Source organism: Eleutherodactylus coqui, chromosome 1 (genome assembly GCF_035609145.1).
Source record: "Eleutherodactylus coqui strain aEleCoq1 chromosome 1, aEleCoq1.hap1, whole genome shotgun sequence".
In the NCBI taxonomy this organism is placed as follows: domain Eukaryota; kingdom Metazoa; phylum Chordata; class Amphibia; order Anura; family Eleutherodactylidae; genus Eleutherodactylus; species Eleutherodactylus coqui.
The window spans coordinates 329,195,906-329,214,957 of NC_089837.1; the positions used below are offsets into that span (position 1 = coordinate 329,195,906).

General features: G+C 46.7%; 11 non-coding genes across 11 annotated transcripts; all 11 read left to right on the forward strand.

The window, feature by feature from the left end:
- Positions 1 to 586: 586 nt before the first annotated feature.
- LOC136594945 (small nucleolar RNA U3) lies at positions 587 to 805 on the forward strand. Its single transcript, XR_010788647.1, has one exon. It is a non-coding gene; the product is annotated as a small nucleolar RNA U3 (small nucleolar RNA).
- A 1,465-nt stretch (positions 806 to 2,270) lies between these two features.
- On the forward strand, positions 2,271 to 2,489 carry LOC136592746 (small nucleolar RNA U3). The gene has a single exon (XR_010788135.1). It is a non-coding gene; the product is annotated as a small nucleolar RNA U3 (small nucleolar RNA).
- Positions 2,490 to 3,954: 1,465 nt separating this feature from the next.
- LOC136594956 (small nucleolar RNA U3) lies at positions 3,955 to 4,173 on the forward strand. The gene has a single exon (XR_010788648.1). It is a non-coding gene; the product is annotated as a small nucleolar RNA U3 (small nucleolar RNA).
- A 1,465-nt stretch (positions 4,174 to 5,638) lies between these two features.
- On the forward strand, positions 5,639 to 5,857 carry LOC136594967 (small nucleolar RNA U3). The gene has a single exon (XR_010788649.1). It is a non-coding gene; the product is annotated as a small nucleolar RNA U3 (small nucleolar RNA).
- Positions 5,858 to 7,322: 1,465 nt separating this feature from the next.
- On the forward strand, positions 7,323 to 7,541 carry LOC136594978 (small nucleolar RNA U3). The gene has a single exon (XR_010788650.1). It is a non-coding gene; the product is annotated as a small nucleolar RNA U3 (small nucleolar RNA).
- A 1,465-nt stretch (positions 7,542 to 9,006) lies between these two features.
- LOC136594989 (small nucleolar RNA U3) lies at positions 9,007 to 9,225 on the forward strand. The gene has a single exon (XR_010788651.1). It is a non-coding gene; the product is annotated as a small nucleolar RNA U3 (small nucleolar RNA).
- A 1,465-nt stretch (positions 9,226 to 10,690) lies between these two features.
- Positions 10,691 to 10,909, forward strand: LOC136595000 (small nucleolar RNA U3). Its single transcript, XR_010788652.1, has one exon. It is a non-coding gene; the product is annotated as a small nucleolar RNA U3 (small nucleolar RNA).
- Positions 10,910 to 12,374: 1,465 nt separating this feature from the next.
- LOC136595011 (small nucleolar RNA U3) lies at positions 12,375 to 12,593 on the forward strand. The gene has a single exon (XR_010788653.1). It is a non-coding gene; the product is annotated as a small nucleolar RNA U3 (small nucleolar RNA).
- Positions 12,594 to 14,058: 1,465 nt separating this feature from the next.
- Positions 14,059 to 14,277, forward strand: LOC136595022 (small nucleolar RNA U3). Its single transcript, XR_010788654.1, has one exon. It is a non-coding gene; the product is annotated as a small nucleolar RNA U3 (small nucleolar RNA).
- Positions 14,278 to 15,742: 1,465 nt separating this feature from the next.
- On the forward strand, positions 15,743 to 15,961 carry LOC136595033 (small nucleolar RNA U3). The gene has a single exon (XR_010788655.1). It is a non-coding gene; the product is annotated as a small nucleolar RNA U3 (small nucleolar RNA).
- A 1,465-nt stretch (positions 15,962 to 17,426) lies between these two features.
- LOC136592757 (small nucleolar RNA U3) lies at positions 17,427 to 17,645 on the forward strand. The gene has a single exon (XR_010788136.1). It is a non-coding gene; the product is annotated as a small nucleolar RNA U3 (small nucleolar RNA).
- The last annotated feature ends 1,407 nt before the right edge of the window (positions 17,646 to 19,052 follow it).

Genomic DNA, 19,052 nt, shown 5'->3' on the forward strand with positions numbered 1-19,052 from the left:
TTCCATCTCCTTACTCCGTGGCCATCCACTGGCAGGATGGACGACAAGACCACCTGTGCTCCTAGTTCCTTCATTTCCCTGCCGAGGTCTTCAAAGTCTCTGCAGATAGTTGCAAGGTCCTTTTGGGCAGTGTCATTTGTCCCAACTTGTATCAGTAGGAATGGGTAGTGGTCTGAAAGACTGAAGAGTCTTGATCAGACACATCTTTGATTTGCGCACCTGGAAGACAGCACAACTCTTGCGAGATTATGTCAGGTCTGCACATTCTCTTCCCCGAGCTCCAATCTCTGGTGTGGCGATGTCCTCCGAGCCACCAGACCAAGCTAAACCCAGCAATGTGCCCGCCCGCGGCGAGTCCTCCCAGAACGCACCGGGAACATGCAAATTATTTTCCTTGAGCGCCAATCTCCGGTCTGTTAATGAAATGATTCCCATATTACACTATACCATACAGTACGCATGGATATTGGTATTAGATGCCTGGACAGCTAACAGAGAGAAAGCGAGCGGTGGACTAAAGTTCTTCTCCACAATACTACGTGGTAGCCTGCAGGGTGGGGGAAGTCAATGCAGAGAATAGCAGGTTAAGACTATACTTTCAGGGATCATTTCTAAAGTGTTTAACTTGGGAAACTGCATCCTAAAGTGTGCCAACCTACCAACCACGAGGAGGAGCTGTAGTGATCTCCTCTGAGCGTGAAGTGAGCTCTCAGTTCTGCTTCGTTGCAGGTGCTGATTGCTGTTGATGACCGTTCTCCTTCTCTGTTACAGGGAAGGTGGAGGAGGAGATCACAAGCTGAGTGGTTGTTGCTGTTTTTGAAATCTTTGGTAATATCAGAAAGTAGTGAATCATTCAGCATCCTTGCAGGATGAATGGAAGATTTGGGAGCAGCTACCTTCATTCAATCAACCTTCAGTATCCTAAAATGTAATTCATCTGAACCTTTAGAGTTTAATTCATTGAAGTTAGCTGAAGCCCCATTTACTTACACGGAACGGCTGTCGGGCAAACGATGCCCGATGCTCCTCCTCTTATGTACTCGCTCCCATGCTGCTGCACAGGAGTGAGTAACGTTGGCTCGCAGCGGGCGGCTGGAGGGGATTTCACTCCTCGCTCTTCCCCGACCCTCTCCATTCACTCAACACAGCGGCCGTTCAGGCCTGCTCCTCTTCTATTAGGTCTGTTTCTTATAAAAAGGTTGCATCCTTCAAGCCTTGTATTCCAATCGTGTATCATCCCACCACGTTTCTGTGATGCCTATGACATCATATTTCTCTTCCTGTCTTAGGGGCTCCAATTCGCCTTGTTGGTTTCCTATGCTCTGTGCATTTGTATTGAAGCATTTTAGTTTGTGACAGGTGTCTCTTGCTCCTCTACTTTCCTTCTGAATTTTTTTTGTCTTTGATCTTTCTTTCCCCTTCTAATAGCAAGGTTCTCAGATGTATTAATTAGTCGTATATTTTTGCCTAGCCTTTCCCTTCCCTTCCCATATTGTTCTAGCTTAAAGCTCTCCTGATGAGTGTAGCAAGGCACCTGTCAAGTATTTGCTTACCTGCCTTTGTAAGTTGCAAGCCATCTCTAGCAAGGAGTTCATCATATGAGTAATTCACTCCATGGTCTAGAAATCCAAATCTTTGCTGACGGCAACATCGACGTAGTCAGTTGTTCACCCGTAGAGTCCTGTTCCATCTCCTTACTCCGTGGCCATCCACTGGCAGGATGGACGACAAGACCACCTGTGCTCCTAGTTCCTTCATTTCCCTGCCGAGGTCTTCAAAGTCTCTGCAGATAGTTGCAAGGTCCTTTTGGGCAGTGTCATTTGTCCCAACTTGTATCAGTAGGAATGGGTAGTGGTCTGAAAGACTGAAGAGTCTTGATCAGACACATCTTTGATTTGCGCACCTGGAAGACAGCACAACTCTTGCGAGATTATGTCAGGTCTGCACATTCTCTTCCCCGAGCTCCAATCTCTGGTGTGGCGATGTCCTCCGAGCCACCAGACCAAGCTAAACCCAGCAATGTGCCCGCCCGCGGCGAGTCCTCCCAGAACGCACCGGGAACATGCAAATTATTTTCCTTGAGCGCCAATCTCCGGTCTGTTAATGAAATGATTCCCATATTACACTATACCATACAGTACGCATGGATATTGGTATTAGATGCCTGGACAGCTAACAGAGAGAAAGCGAGCGGTGGACTAAAGTTCTTCTCCACAATACTACGTGGTAGCCTGCAGGGTGGGGGAAGTCAATGCAGAGAATAGCAGGTTAAGACTATACTTTCAGGGATCATTTCTAAAGTGTTTAACTTGGGAAACTGCATCCTAAAGTGTGCCAACCTACCAACCACGAGGAGGAGCTGTAGTGATCTCCTCTGAGCGTGAAGTGAGCTCTCAGTTCTGCTTCGTTGCAGGTGCTGATTGCTGTTGATGACCGTTTTCCTTCTCTGTTACAGGGAAGGTGGAGGAGGAGATCACAAGCTGAGTGGTTGTTGCTGTTTTTGAAATCTTTGGTAATATCAGAAAGTAGTGAATCATTCAGCATCCTTGCAGGATGAATGAAAGATTTGGGAGCAGCTACCTTCATTCAATCAACCTTCAGTATCCTAAAATGTAATTCATCTGAACCTTTAGAGTTTAATTCATTGAAGTTAGCTGAAGCCCCATTTACTTACACGGAACGGCTGTCGGGCAAACGATGCCCGATGCTCCTCCTCTTATGTACTCGCTCCCATGCTGCTGCACAGGAGTGAGTAACGTTGGCTCGCAGCGGGCGGCTGGAGGGGATTTCACTCCTCGCTCTTCCCCGACCCTCTCCATTCACTCAACACAGCGGCCGTTCAGGCCTGCTCCTCTTCTATTAGGTCTGTTTCTTATAAAAAGGTTGCATCCTTCAAGCCTTGTATTCCAATCGTGTATCATCCCACCACGTTTCTGTGATGCCTATGACATCATATTTCTCTTCCTGTCTTAGGGGCTCCAATTCGCCTTGTTGGTTTCCTATGCTCTGTGCATTTGTATTGAAGCATTTTAGTTTGTGACAGGTGTCTCTTGCTCCTCTACTTTCCTTCTGAATTTTTTTTGTCTTTGATCTTTCTTTCCCCTTCTAATAGCAAGGTTCTCAGATGTATTAATTAGTCGTATATTTTTGCCTAGCCTTTCCCTTCCCTTCCCATATTGTTCTAGCTTAAAGCTCTCCTGATGAGTGTAGCAAGGCACCTGTCAAGTATTTGCTTACCTGCCTTTGTAAGTTGCAAGCCATCTCTAGCAAGGAGTTCATCATATGAGTAATTCACTCCATGGTCTAGAAATCCAAATCTTTGCTGACGGCAACATCGACGTAGTCAGTTGTTCACCCGTAGAGTCCTGTTCCATCTCCTTACTCCGTGGCCATCCACTGGCAGGATGGACGACAAGACCACCTGTGCTCCTAGTTCCTTCATTTCCCTGCCGAGGTCTTCAAAGTCTCTGCAGATAGTTGCAAGGTCCTTTTGGGCAGTGTCATTTGTCCCAACTTGTATCAGTAGGAATGGGTAGTGGTCTGAAAGACTGAAGAGTCTTGATCAGACACATCTTTGATTTGCGCACCTGGAAGACAGCACAACTCTTGCGAGATTATGTCAGGTCTGCACATTCTCTTCCCCGAGCTCCAATCTCTGGTGTGGCGATGTCCTCCGAGCCACCAGACCAAGCTAAACCCAGCAATGTGCCCGCCCGCGGCGAGTCCTCCCAGAACGCACCGGGAACATGCAAATTATTTTCCTTGAGCGCCAATCTCCGGTCTGTTAATGAAATGATTCCCATATTACACTATACCATACAGTACGCATGGATATTGGTATTAGATGCCTGGACAGCTAACAGAGAGAAAGCGAGCGGTGGACTAAAGTTCTTCTCCACAATACTACGTGGTAGCCTGCAGGGTGGGGGAAGTCAATGCAGAGAATAGCAGGTTAAGACTATACTTTCAGGGATCATTTCTAAAGTGTTTAACTTGGGAAACTGCATCCTAAAGTGTGCCAACCTACCAACCACGAGGAGGAGCTGTAGTGATCTCCTCTGAGCGTGAAGTGAGCTCTCAGTTCTGCTTCGTTGCAGGTGCTGATTGCTGTTGATGACCGTTCTCCTTCTCTGTTACAGGGAAGGTGGAGGAGGAGATCACAAGCTGAGTGGTTGTTGCTGTTTTTGAAATCTTTGGTAATATCAGAAAGTAGTGAATCATTCAGCATCCTTGCAGGATGAATGGAAGATTTGGGAGCAGCTACCTTCATTCAATCAACCTTCAGTATCCTAAAATGTAATTCATCTGAACCTTTAGAGTTTAATTCATTGAAGTTAGCTGAAGCCCCATTTACTTACACGGAACGGCTGTCGGGCAAACGATGCCCGATGCTCCTCCTCTTATGTACTCGCTCCCATGCTGCTGCACAGGAGTGAGTAACGTTGGCTCGCAGCGGGCGGCTGGAGGGGATTTCACTCCTCGCTCTTCCCCGACCCTCTCCATTCACTCAACACAGCGGCCGTTCAGGCCTGCTCCTCTTCTATTAGGTCTGTTTCTTATAAAAAGGTTGCATCCTTCAAGCCTTGTATTCCAATCGTGTATCATCCCACCACGTTTCTGTGATGCCTATGACATCATATTTCTCTTCCTGTCTTAGGGGCTCCAATTCGCCTTGTTGGTTTCCTATGCTCTGTGCATTTGTATTGACGCATTTTAGTTTGTGACAGGTGTCTCTTGCTCCTCTACTTTCCTTCTGAATTTTTTTTGTCTTTGATCTTTCTTTCCCCTTCTAATAGCAAGGTTCTCAGATGTATTAATTAGTCGTATATTTTTGCCTAGCCTTTCCCTTCCCTTCCCATATTGTTCTAGCTTAAAGCTCTCCTGATGAGTGTAGCAAGGCACCTGTCAAGTATTTGCTTACCTGCCTTTGTAAGTTGCAAGCCATCTCTAGCAAGGAGTTCATCATATGAGTAATTCACTCCATGGTCTAGAAATCCAAATCTTTGCTGACGGCAACATCGACGTAGTCAGTTGTTCACCCGTAGAGTCCTGTTCCATCTCCTTACTCCGTGGCCATCCACTGGCAGGATGGACGACAAGACCACCTGTGCTCCTAGTTCCTTCATTTCCCTGCCGAGGTCTTCAAAGTCTCTGCAGATAGTTGCAAGGTCCTTTTGGGCAGTGTCATTTGTCCCAACTTGTATCAGTAGGAATGGGTAGTGGTCTGAAAGACTGAAGAGTCTTGATCAGACACATCTTTGATTTGCGCACCTGGAAGACAGCACAACTTTTGCGAGATTATGTCAGGTCTGCACATTCTCTTCCCCGAGCTCCAATCTCTGGTGTGGCGATGTCCTCCGAGCCACCAGACCAAGCTAAACCCAGCAATGTGCCCGCCCGCGGCGAGTCTTCCCAGAACGCACCGGGAACATGCAAATTATTTTCCTTGAGCGCCAATCTCCGGTCTGTTAATGAAATGATTCCCATATTACACTATACCATACAGTACGCATGGATATTGGTATTAGATGCCTGGACAGCTAACAGAGAGAAAGCGAGCGGTGGACTAAAGTTCTTCTCCACAATACTACGTGGTAGCCTGCAGGGTGGGGGAAGTCAATGCAGAGAATAGCAGGTTAAGACTATACTTTCAGGGATCATTTCTAAAGTGTTTAACTTGGGAAACTGCATCCTAAAGTGTGCCAACCTACCAACCACGAGGAGGAGCTGTAGTGATCTCCTCTGAGCGTGAAGTGAGCTCTCAGTTCTGCTTCGTTGCAGGTGCTGATTGCTGTTGATGACCGTTCTCCTTCTCTGTTACAGGGAAGGTGGAGGAGGAGATCACAAGCTGAGTGGTTGTTGCTGTTTTTGAAATCTTTGGTAATATCAGAAAGTAGTGAATCATTCAGCATCCTTGCAGGATGAATGGAAGATTTGGGAGCAGCTACCTTCATTCAATCAACCTTCAGTATCCTAAAATGTAATTCATCTGAACCTTTAGAGTTTAATTCATTGAAGTTAGCTGAAGCCCCATTTACTTACACGGAACGGCTGTCGGGCAAACGATGCCCGATGCTCCTCCTCTTATGTACTCGCTCCCATGCTGCTGCACAGGAGTGAGTAACGTTGGCTCGCAGCGGGCGGCTGGAGGGGATTTCACTCCTCGCTCTTCCCCGACCCTCTCCATTCACTCAACACAGCGGCCGTTCAGGCCTGCTCCTCTTCTATTAGGTCTGTTTCTTATAAAAAGGTTGCATCCTTCAAGCCTTGTATTCCAATCGTGTATCATCCCACCACGTTTCTGTGATGCCTATGACATCATATTTCTCTTCCTGTCTTAGGGGCTCCAATTCGCCTTGTTGGTTTCCTATGCTCTGTGCATTTGTATTGAAGCATTTTAGTTTGTGACAGGTGTCTCTTGCTCCTCTACTTTCCTTCTGAATTTTTTTTGTCTTTGATCTTTCTTTCCCCTTCTAATAGCAAGGTTCTCAGATGTATTAATTAGTCGTATATTTTTGCCTAGCCTTTCCCTTCCCTTCCCATATTGTTCTAGCTTAAAGCTCTCCTGATGAGTGTAGCAAGGCACCTGTCAAGTATTTGCTTACCTGCCTTTGTAAGTTGCAAGCCATCTCTAGCAAGGAGTTCATCATATGAGTAATTCACTCCATGGTCTAGAAATCCAAATCTTTGCTGACGGCAACATCGACGTAGTCAGTTGTTCACCCGTAGAGTCCTGTTCCATCTCCTTACTCCGTGGCCATCCACTGGCAGGATGGACGACAAGACCACCTGTGCTCCTAGTTCCTTCATTTCCCTGCCGAGGTCTTCAAAGTCTCTGCAGATAGTTGCAAGGTCCTTTTGGGCAGTGTCATTTGTCCCAACTTGTATCAGTAGGAATGGGTAGTGGTCTGAAAGACTGAAGAGTCTTGATCAGACACATCTTTGATTTGCGCACCTGGAAGACAGCACAACTCTTGCGAGATTATGTCAGGTCTGCACATTCTCTTCCCCGAGCTCCAATCTCTGGTGTGGCGATGTCCTCCGAGCCACCAGACCAAGCTAAACCCAGCAATGTGCCCGCCCGCGGCGAGTCTTCCCAGAACGCACCGGGAACATGCAAATTATTTTCCTTGAGCGCCAATCTCCGGTCTGTTAATGAAATGATTCCCATATTACACTATACCATACAGTACGCATGGATATTGGTATTAGATGCCTGGACAGCTAACAGAGAGAAAGCGAGCGGTGGACTAAAGTTCTTCTCCACAATACTACGTGGTAGCCTGCAGGGTGGGGGAAGTCAATGCAGAGAATAGCAGGTTAAGACTATACTTTCAGGGATCATTTCTAAAGTGTTTAACTTGGGAAACTGCATCCTAAAGTGTGCCAACCTACCAACCACGAGGAGGAGCTGTAGTGATCTCCTCTGAGCGTGAAGTGAGCTCTCAGTTCTGCTTCGTTGCAGGTGCTGATTGCTGTTGATGACCGTTCTCCTTCTCTGTTACAGGGAAGGTGGAGGAGGAGATCACAAGCTGAGTGGTTGTTGCTGTTTTTGAAATCTTTGGTAATATCAGAAAGTAGTGAATCATTCAGCATCCTTGCAGGATGAATGGAAGATTTGGGAGCAGCTACCTTCATTCAATCAACCTTCAGTATCCTAAAATGTAATTCATCTGAACCTTTAGAGTTTAATTCATTGAAGTTAGCTGAAGCCCCATTTACTTACACGGAACGGCTGTCGGGCAAACGATGCCCGATGCTCCTCCTCTTATGTACTCGCTCCCATGCTGCTGCACAGGAGTGAGTAACGTTGGCTCGCAGCGGGCGGCTGGAGGGGATTTCACTCCTCGCTCTTCCCCGACCCTCTCCATTCACTCAACACAGCGGCCGTTCAGGCCTGCTCCTCTTCTATTAGGTCTGTTTCTTATAAAAAGGTTGCATCCTTCAAGCCTTGTATTCCAATCGTGTATCATCCCACCACGTTTCTGTGATGCCTATGACATCATATTTCTCTTCCTGTCTTAGGGGCTCCAATTCGCCTTGTTGGTTTCCTATGCTCTGTGCATTTGTATTGAAGCATTTTAGTTTGTGACAGGTGTCTCTTGCTCCTCTACTTTCCTTCTGAATTTTTTTTGTCTTTGATCTTTCTTTCCCCTTCTAATAGCAAGGTTCTCAGATGTATTAATTAGTCGTATATTTTTGCCTAGCCTTTCCCTTCCCTTCCCATATTGTTCTAGCTTAAAGCTCTCCTGATGAGTGTAGCAAGGCACCTGTCAAGTATTTGCTTACCTGCCTTTGTAAGTTGCAAGCCATCTCTAGCAAGGAGTTCATCATATGAGTAATTCACTCCATGGTCTAGAAATCCAAATCTTTGCTGACGGCAACATCGACATAGTCAGTTGTTCACCCGTAGAGTCCTGTTCCATCTCCTTACTCCGTGGCCATCCACTGGCAGGATGGACGACAAGACCACCTGTGCTCCTAGTTCCTTCATTTCCCTGCCGAGGTCTTCAAAGTCTCTGCAGATAGTTGCAAGGTCCTTTTGGGCAGTGTCATTTGTCCCAACTTGTATCAGTAGGAATGGGTAGTGGTCTGAAAGACTGAAGAGTCTTGATCAGACACATCTTTGATTTGCGCACCTGGAAGACAGCACAACTCTTGCGAGATTATGTCAGGTCTGCACATTCTCTTCCCCGAGCTCCAATCTCTGGTGTGGCGATGTCCTCCGAGCCACCAGACCAAGCTAAACCCAGCAATGTGCCCGCCCGCGGCGAGTCTTCCCAGAACGCACCGGGAACATGCAAATTATTTTCCTTGAGCGCCAATCTCCGGTCTGTTAATGAAATGATTCCCATATTACACTATACCATACAGTACGCATGGATATTGGTATTAGATGCCTGGACAGCTAACAGAGAGAAAGCGAGCGGTGGACTAAAGTTCTTCTCCACAATACTACGTGGTAGCCTGCAGGGTGGGGGAAGTCAATGCAGAGAATAGCAGGTTAAGACTATACTTTCAGGGATCATTTCTAAAGTGTTTAACTTGGGAAACTGCATCCTAAAGTGTGCCAACCTACCAACCACGAGGAGGAGCTGTAGTGATCTCCTCTGAGCGTGAAGTGAGCTCTCAGTTCTGCTTCGTTGCAGGTGCTGATTGCTGTTGATGACCGTTCTCCTTCTCTGTTACAGGGAAGGTGGAGGAGGAGATCACAAGCTGAGTGGTTGTTGCTGTTTTTGAAATCTTTGGTAATATCAGAAAGTAGTGAATCATTCAGCATCCTTGCAGGATGAATGGAAGATTTGGGAGCAGCTACCTTCATTCAATCAACCTTCAGTATCCTAAAATGTAATTCATCTGAACCTTTAGAGTTTAATTCATTGAAGTTAGCTGAAGCCCCATTTACTTACACGGAACGGCTGTCGGGCAAACGATGCCCGATGCTCCTCCTCTTATGTACTCGCTCCCATGCTGCTGCACAGGAGTGAGTAACGTTGGCTCGCAGCGGGCGGCTGGAGGGGATTTCACTCCTCGCTCTTCCCCGACCCTCTCCATTCACTCAACACAGCGGCCGTTCAGGCCTGCTCCTCTTCTATTAGGTCTGTTTCTTATAAAAAGGTTGCATCCTTCAAGCCTTGTATTCCAATCGTGTATCATCCCACCACGTTTCTGTGATGCCTATGACATCATATTTCTCTTCCTGTCTTAGGGGCTCCAATTCGCCTTGTTGGTTTCCTATGCTCTGTGCATTTGTATTGACGCATTTTAGTTTGTGACAGGTGTCTCTTGCTCCTCTACTTTCCTTCTGAATTTTTTTTGTCTTTGATCTTTCTTTCCCCTTCTAATAGCAAGGTTCTCAGATGTATTAATTAGTCGTATATTTTTGCCTAGCCTTTCCCTTCCCTTCCCATATTGTTCTAGCTTAAAGCTCTCCTGATGAGTGTAGCAAGGCACCTGTCAAGTATTTGCTTACCTGCCTTTGTAAGTTGCAAGCCATCTCTAGCAAGGAGTTCATCATATGAGTAATTCACTCCATGGTCTAGAAATCCAAATCTTTGCTGACGGCAACATCGACGTAGTCAGTTGTTCACCCGTAGAGTCCTGTTCCATCTCCTTACTCCGTGGCCATCCACTGGCAGGATGGACGACAAGACCACCTGTGCTCCTAGTTCCTTCATTTCCCTGCCGAGGTCTTCAAAGTCTCTGCAGATAGTTGCAAGGTCCTTTTGGGCAGTGTCATTTGTCCCAACTTGTATCAGTAGGAATGGGTAGTGGTCTGAAAGACTGAAGAGTCTTGATCAGACACATCTTTGATTTGCGCACCTGGAAGACAGCACAACTTTTGCGAGATTATGTCAGGTCTGCACATTCTCTTCCCCGAGCTCCAATCTCTGGTGTGGCGATGTCCTCCGAGCCACCAGACCAAGCTAAACCCAGCAATGTGCCCGCCCGCGGCGAGTCTTCCCAGAACGCACCGGGAACATGCAAATTATTTTCCTTGAGCGCCAATCTCCGGTCTGTTAATGAAATGATTCCCATATTACACTATACCATACAGTACGCATGGATATTGGTATTAGATGCCTGGACAGCTAACAGAGAGAAAGCGAGCGGTGGACTAAAGTTCTTCTCCACAATACTACGTGGTAGCCTGCAGGGTGGGGGAAGTCAATGCAGAGAATAGCAGGTTAAGACTATACTTTCAGGGATCATTTCTAAAGTGTTTAACTTGGGAAACTGCATCCTAAAGTGTGCCAACCTACCAACCACGAGGAGGAGCTGTAGTGATCTCCTCTGAGCGTGAAGTGAGCTCTCAGTTCTGCTTCGTTGCAGGTGCTGATTGCTGTTGATGACCGTTCTCCTTCTCTGTTACAGGGAAGGTGGAGGAGGAGATCACAAGCTGAGTGGTTGTTGCTGTTTTTGAAATCTTTGGTAATATCAGAAAGTAGTGAATCATTCAGCATCCTTGCAGGATGAATGGAAGATTTGGGAGCAGCTACCTTCATTCAATCAACCTTCAGTATCCTAAAATGTAATTCATCTGAACCTTTAGAGTTTAATTCATTGAAGTTAGCTGAAGCCCCATTTACTTACACGGAACGGCTGTCGGGCAAACGATGCCCGATGCTCCTCCTCTTATGTACTCGCTCCCATGCTGCTGCACAGGAGTGAGTAACGTTGGCTCGCAGCGGGCGGCTGGAGGGGATTTCACTCCTCGCTCTTCCCCGACCCTCTCCATTCACTCAACACAGCGGCCGTTCAGGCCTGCTCCTCTTCTATTAGGTCTGTTTCTTATAAAAAGGTTGCATCCTTCAAGCCTTGTATTCCAATCGTGTATCATCCCACCACGTTTCTGTGATGCCTATGACATCATATTTCTCTTCCTGTCTTAGGGGCTCCAATTCGCCTTGTTGGTTTCCTATGCTCTGTGCATTTGTATTGAAGCATTTTAGTTTGTGACAGGTGTCTCTTGCTCCTCTACTTTCCTTCTGAATTTTTTTTGTCTTTGATCTTTCTTTCCCCTTCTAATAGCAAGGTTCTCAGATGTATTAATTAGTCGTATATTTTTGCCTAGCCTTTCCCTTCCCTTCCCATATTGTTCTAGCTTAAAGCTCTCCTGATGAGTGTAGCAAGGCACCTGTCAAGTATTTGCTTACCTGCCTTTGTAAGTTGCAAGCCATCTCTAGCAAGGAGTTCATCATATGAGTAATTCACTCCATGGTCTAGAAATCCAAATCTTTGCTGACGGCAACATCGACGTAGTCAGTTGTTCACCCGTAGAGTCCTGTTCCATCTCCTTACTCCGTGGCCATCCACTGGCAGGATGGACGACAAGACCACCTGTGCTCCTAGTTCCTTCATTTCCCTGCCGAGGTCTTCAAAGTCTCTGCAGATAGTTGCAAGGTCCTTTTGGGCAGTGTCATTTGTCCCAACTTGTATCAGTAGGAATGGGTAGTGGTCTGAAAGACTGAAGAGTCTTGATCAGACACATCTTTGATTTGCGCACCTGGAAGACAGCACAACTCTTGCGAGATTATGTCAGGTCTGCACATTCTCTTCCCCGAGCTCCAATCTCTGGTGTGGCGATGTCCTCCGAGCCACCAGACCAAGCTAAACCCAGCAATGTGCCCGCCCGCGGCGAGTCTTCCCAGAACGCACCGGGAACATGCAAATTATTTTCCTTGAGCGCCAATCTCCGGTCTGTTAATGAAATGATTCCCATATTACACTATACCATACAGTACGCATGGATATTGGTATTAGATGCCTGGACAGCTAACAGAGAGAAAGCGAGCGGTGGACTAAAGTTCTTCTCCACAATACTACGTGGTAGCCTGCAGGGTGGGGGAAGTCAATGCAGAGAATAGCAGGTTAAGACTATACTTTCAGGGATCATTTCTAAAGTGTTTAACTTGGGAAACTGCATCCTAAAGTGTGCCAACCTACCAACCACGAGGAGGAGCTGTAGTGATCTCCTCTGAGCGTGAAGTGAGCTCTCAGTTCTGCTTCGTTGCAGGTGCTGATTGCTGTTGATGACCGTTCTCCTTCTCTGTTACAGGGAAGGTGGAGGAGGAGATCACAAGCTGAGTGGTTGTTGCTGTTTTTGAAATCTTTGGTAATATCAGAAAGTAGTGAATCATTCAGCATCCTTGCAGGATGAATGGAAGATTTGGGAGCAGCTACCTTCATTCAATCAACCTTCAGTATCCTAAAATGTAATTCATCTGAACCTTTAGAGTTTAATTCATTGAAGTTAGCTGAAGCCCCATTTACTTACACGGAACGGCTGTCGGGCAAACGATGCCCGATGCTCCTCCTCTTATGTACTCGCTCCCATGCTGCTGCACAGGAGTGAGTAACGTTGGCTCGCAGCGGGCGGCTGGAGGGGATTTCACTCCTCGCTCTTCCCCGACCCTCTCCATTCACTCAACACAGCGGCCGTTCAGGCCTGCTCCTCTTCTATTAGGTCTGTTTCTTATAAAAAGGTTGCATCCTTCAAGCCTTGTATTCCAATCGTGTATCATCCCACCACGTTTCTGTGATGCCTATGACATCATATTTCTCTTCCTGTCTTAGGGGCTCCAATTCGCCTTGTTGGTTTCCTATGCTCTGTGCATTTGTATTGAAGCATTTTAGTTTGTGACAGGTGTCTCTTGCTCCTCTACTTTCCTTCTGAATTTTTTTTGTCTTTGATCTTTCTTTCCCCTTCTAATAGCAAGGTTCTCAGATGTATTAATTAGTCGTATATTTTTGCCTAGCCTTTCCCTTCCCTTCCCATATTGTTCTAGCTTAAAGCTCTCCTGATGAGTGTAGCAAGGCACCTGTCAAGTATTTGCTTACCTGCCTTTGTAAGTTGCAAGCCATCTCTAGCAAGGAGTTCATCATATGAGTAATTCACTCCATGGTCTAGAAATCCAAATCTTTGCTGACGGCAACATCGACGTAGTCAGTTGTTCACCCGTAGAGTCCTGTTCCATCTCCTTACTCCGTGGCCATCCACTGGCAGGATGGACGACAAGACCACCTGTGCTCCTAGTTCCTTCATTTCCCTGCCGAGGTCTTCAAAGTCTCTGCAGATAGTTGCAAGGTCCTTTTGGGCAGTGTCATTTGTCCCAACTTGTATCAGTAGGAATGGGTAGTGGTCTGAAAGACTGAAGAGTCTTGATCAGACACATCTTTGATTTGCGCACCTGGAAGACAGCACAACTCTTGCGAGATTATGTCAGGTCTGCACATTCTCTTCCCCGAGCTCCAATCTCTGGTGTGGCGATGTCCTCCGAGCCACCAGACCAAGCTAAACCCAGCAATGTGCCCGCCCGCGGCGAGTCCTCCCAGAACGCACCGGGAACATGCAAATTATTTTCCTTGAGCGCCAATCTCCGGTCTGTTAATGAAATGATTCCCATATTACACTATACCATACAGTACGCATGGATATTGGTATTAGATGCCTGGACAGCTAACAGAGAGAAAGCGAGCGGTGGACTAAAGTTCTTCTCCACAATACTACGTGGTAGCCTGCAGGGTGGGGGAAGTCAATGCAGAGAATAGCAGGTTAAGACTATACTTTCAGGGATCATTTCTAAAGTGTTTAACTTGGGAAACTGCATCCTAAAGTGTGCCAACCTACCAACCACGAGGAGGAGCTGTAGTGATCTCCTCTGAGCGTGAAGTGAGCTCTCAGTTCTGCTTCGTTGCAGGTGCTGATTGCTGTTGATGACCGTTCTCCTTCTCTGTTACAGGGAAGGTGGAGGAGGAGATCACAAGCTGAGTGGTTGTTGCTGTTTTTGAAATCTTTGGTAATATCAGAAAGTAGTGAATCATTCAGCATCCTTGCAGGATGAATGGAAGATTTGGGAGCAGCTACCTTCATTCAATCAACCTTCAGTATCCTAAAATGTAATTCATCTGAACCTTTAGAGTTTAATTCATTGAAGTTAGCTGAAGCCCCATTTACTTACACGGAACGGCTGTCGGGCAAACGATGCCCGATGCTCCTCCTCTTATGTACTCGCTCCCATGCTGCTGCACAGGAGTGAGTAACGTTGGCTCGCAGCGGGCGGCTGGAGGGGATTTCACTCCTCGCTCTTCCCCGACCCTCTCCATTCACTCAACACAGCGGCCGTTCAGGCCTGCTCCTCTTCTATTAGGTCTGTTTCTTATAAAAAGGTTGCATCCTTCAAGCCTTGTATTCCAATCGTGTATCATCCCACCACGTTTCTGTGATGCCTATGACATCATATTTCTCTTCCTGTCTTAGGGGCTCCAATTCGCCTTGTTGGTTTCCTATGCTCTGTGCATTTGTATTGACGCATTTTAGTTTGTGACAGGTGTCTCTTGCTCCTCTACTTTCCTTCTGAATTTTTTTTGTCTTTGATCTTTCTTTCCCCTTCTAATAGCAAGGTTCTCAGATGTATTAATTAGTCGTATATTTTTGCCTAGCCTTTCCCTTCCCTTCCCATATTGTTCTAGCTTAAAGCTCTCCTGATGAGTGTAGCAAGGCACCTGTCAAGTATTTGCTTACCTGCCTTTGTAAGTTGCAAGCCATCTCTAGCAAGGAGTTCATCATATGAGTAATTCACTCCATGGTCTAGAAATCCAAATCTTTGCTGACGGCAACATCGACGTAGTCAGTTGTTCACCCGTAGAGTCCTGTTCCATCTCCTTACTCCGTGGCCATCCACTGGCAGGATGGACGACAAGACCACCTGTGCTCCTAGTTCCTTCATTTCCCTGCCGAGGTCTTCAAAGTCTCTGCAGATAGTTGCAAGGTCCTTTTGGGCAGTGTCATTTGTCCCAACTTGTATCAGTAGGAATGGGTAGTGGTCTGAAAGACTGAAGAGTCTTGATCAGACACATCTTTGATTTGCGCACCTGGAAGACAGCACAACTCTTGCGAGATTATGTCAGGTCTGCACATTCTCTTCCCCGAGCTCCAATCTCTGGTGTGGCGATGTCCTCCGAGCCACCAGACCAAGCTAAACCCAGCAATGTGCCCGCCCGCGGCGAGTCTTCCCAGAACGCACCGGGAACATGCAAATTATTTTCCTTGAGCGCCAATCTCCGGTCTGTTAATGAAATGATTCCCATATTACACTATACCATACAGTACGCATGGATATTGGTATTAGATGCCTGGACAGCTAACAGAGAGAAAGCGAGCGGTGGACTAAAGTTCTTCTCCACAATACTACGTGGTAGCCTGCAGGGTGGGGGAAGTCAATGCAGAGAATAGCAGGTTAAGACTATACTTTCAGGGATCATTTCTAAAGTGTTTAACTTGGGAAACTGCATCCTAAAGTGTGCCAACCTACCAACCACGAGGAGGAGCTGTAGTGATCTCCTCTGAGCGTGAAGTGAGCTCTCAGTTCTGCTTCGTTGCAGGTGCTGATTGCTGTTGATGACCGTTCTCCTTCTCTGTTACAGGGAAGGTGGAGGAGGAGATCACAAGCTGAGTGGTTGTTGCTGTTTTTGAAATCTTTGGTAATATCAGAAAGTAGTGAATCATTCAGCATCCTTGCAGGATGAATGGAAGATTTGGGAGCAGCTACCTTCATTCAATCAACCTTCAGTATCCTAAAATGTAATTCATCTGAACCTTTAGAGTTTAATTCATTGAAGTTAGCTGAAGCCCCATTTACTTACACGGAACGGCTGTCGGGCAAACGATGCCCGATGCTCCTCCTCTTATGTACTCGCTCCCATGCTGCTGCACAGGAGTGAGTAACGTTGGCTCGCAGCGGGCGGCTGGAGGGGATTTCACTCCTCGCTCTTCCCCGACCCTCTCCATTCACTCAACACAGCGGCCGTTCAGGCCTGCTCCTCTTCTATTAGGTCTGTTTCTTATAAAAAGGTTGCATCCTTCAAGCCTTGTATTCCAATCGTGTATCATCCCACCACGTTTCTGTGATGCCTATGACATCATATTTCTCTTCCTGTCTTAGGGGCTCCAATTCGCCTTGTTGGTTTCCTATGCTCTGTGCATTTGTATTGAAGCATTTTAGTTTGTGACAGGTGTCTCTTGCTCCTCTACTTTCCTTCTGAATTTTTTTTGTCTTTGATCTTTCTTTCCCCTTCTAATAGCAAGGTTCTCAGATGTATTAATTAGTCGTATATTTTTGCCTAGCCTTTCCCTTCCCTTCCCATATTGTTCTAGCTTAAAGCTCTCCTGATGAGTGTAGCAAGGCACCTGTCAAGTATTTGCTTACCTGCCTTTGTAAGTTGCAAGCCATCTCTAGCAAGGAGTTCATCATATGAGTAATTCACTCCATGGTCTAGAAATCCAAATCTTTGCTGACGGCAACATCGACGTAGTCAGTTGCTCACCCGTAGAGTCCTGTTCCATCTCCTTACTCCGTGGCCATCCACTGGCAGGATGGACGACAAGACCACCTGTGCTCCTAGTTCCTTCATTTCCCTGCCGAGGTCTTCAAAGTCTCTGCAGATAGTTGCAAGGTCCTTTTGGGCAGTGTCATTTGTCCCAACTTGTATCAGTAGGAATGGGTAGTGGTCTGAAAGACTGAAGAGTCTTGATCAGACACATCTTTGATTTGCGCACCTGGAAGACAGCACAACTCTTGCGAGATTATGTCAGGTCTGCACATTCTCTTCCCCGAGCTCCAATCTCTGGTGTGGCGATGTCCTCCGAGCCACCAGACCAAGCTAAACCCAGCAATGTGCCCGCCCGCGGCGAGTCCTCCCAGAACGCACCGGGAACATGCAAATTATTTTCCTTGAGCGCCAATCTCCGGTCTGTTAATGAAATGATTCCCATATTACACTATACCATACAGTACGCATGGATATTGGTATTAGATGCCTGGACAGCTAACAGAGAGAAAGCGAGCGGTGGACTAAAGTTCTTCTCCACAATACTACGTGGTAGCCTGCAGGGTGGGGGAAGTCAATGCAGAGAATAGCAGGTTAAGACTATACTTTCAGGGATCATTTCTAAAGTGTTTAACTTGGGAAACTGCATCCTAAAGTGTGCCAACCTACCAACCACGAGGAGGAGCTGTAGTGATCTCCTCTGAGCGTGAAGTGAGCTCTCAGTTCTGCTTCGTTGCAGGTGCTGATTGCTGTTGATGACCGTTTTCCTTCTCTGTTACAGGGAAGGTGGAGGAGGAGATCACAAGCTGAGTGGTTGTTGCTGTTTTTGAAATCTTTGGTAATATCAGAAAGTAGTGAATCATTCAGCATCCTTGCAGGATGAATGGAAGATTTGGGAGCAGCTACCTTCATTCAATCAACCTTCAGTATCCTAAAATGTAATTCATCTGAACCTTTAGAGTTTAATTCATTGAAGTTAGCTGAAGCCCCATTTACTTACACGGAACGGCTGTCGGGCAAACGATGCCCGATGCTCCTCCTCTTATGTACTCGCTCCCATGCTGCTGCACAGGAGTGAGTAACGTTGGCTCGCAGCGGGCGGCTGGAGGGGATTTCACTCCTCGCTCTTCCCCGACCCTCTCCATTCACTCAACACAGCGGCCGTTCAGGCCTGCTCCTCTTCTATTAGGTCTGTTTCTTATAAAAAGGTTGCATCCTTCAAGCCTTGTATTCCAATCGTGTATCATCCCACCACGTTTCTGTGATGCCTATGACATCATATTTCTCTTCCTGTCTTAGTGGCTCCAATTCGCCTTGTTGGTTTCCTATGCTCTGTGCATTTGTATTGAAGCATTTTAGTTTGTGACAGGTGTCTCTTGCTCCTCTACTTTCCCTCTGAATTTTTTTTGTCTTTGATCTTTCTTTCCCCTTCTAATAGCAAGGTTCTCAGATGTATTAATTAGTCGTATATTTTTGCCTAGCCTTTCCCTTCCCTTCCCATATTGTTCTAGCTTAAAGCTCTCCTGATGAGTGTAGCAAGGCACCTGTCAAGTATTTGCTTACCTGCCTTTGTAAGTTGCAAGCCATCTCTAGCAAGGAGTTCATCATATGAGTAATTCACTCCATGGTCTAGAAATCCAAATCTTTGCTGACGGCAACATCGACGTAGTCAGTTGTTCACCCGTAGAGTCCTGTTCCATCTCCTTACTCCGTGGCCATCCACTGGCAGGATGGACGACAAGACCACCTGTGCTCCTAGTTCCTTCATTTCCCTGCCGAGGTCTTCAAAGTCTCTGCAGATAGTTGCAAGGTCCTTTTGGGCAGTGTCATTTGTCCCAACTTGTATCAGTAGGAATGGGTAGTGGTCTGAAAGACTGAAGAGTCTTGATCAGACACATCTTTGATTTGCGCACCTGGAAGACAGCACAACTCTTGCGAGATTATGTCAGGTCTGCACATTCTCTTCCCCGAGCTCCAATCTCTGGTGTGGCGATGTCCTCCGAGCCACCAGACCAAGCTAAACCCAGCAATGTGCCCGCCCGCGGCGAGTCCTCCCAGAACGCACCGGGAACATGCAAATTATTTTCCTTGAGCGCCAATCTCCGGTCTGTTAATGAAATGATTCCCATATTACACTATACCATACAGTACGCATGGATATTGGTATTAGATGCCTGGACAGCTAACAGAGAGAAAGCGAGCGGTGGACTAAAGTTCTTCTC